A 351-nucleotide genomic window follows, 5' to 3' on the forward strand; every position below is an offset into this window, starting at 1 on the left:
GTGTAAAGGAAGCAGCATGGACTCAGACTAACCCCAACAATCCAGGTGACCTCCCTCTATCATCACTGTTGCAGGATGTACACATAGACCAACACAGCAGTAAATACAAAACAGAGTGTAATCAGAGGCAGAGAGAATACCCATTGCAAATATTTTTGGTTACAGCAGATTTGTCAATGAGAGTTGTTGTTATTGAAAGGATTCATTGCTGTTTAGTGTGAAAATAAATACTTCCCCTGGGTTTCATGATCAGTCACTAATACTTATATGCTGGATTAACAAGAGTCTAGACAAAAAATGGACAAAGATCACTTGGGGAGTGTGACAAGTGAACTGAGGAGAGAGCGAGAG

The sequence above is a fragment of the Coregonus lavaretus genome, assembly GCF_964263955.1.
Source record: "Coregonus lavaretus genome assembly, chromosome: 22".
Lineage (NCBI taxonomy): Eukaryota > Metazoa > Chordata > Actinopteri > Salmoniformes > Salmonidae > Coregonus > Coregonus lavaretus.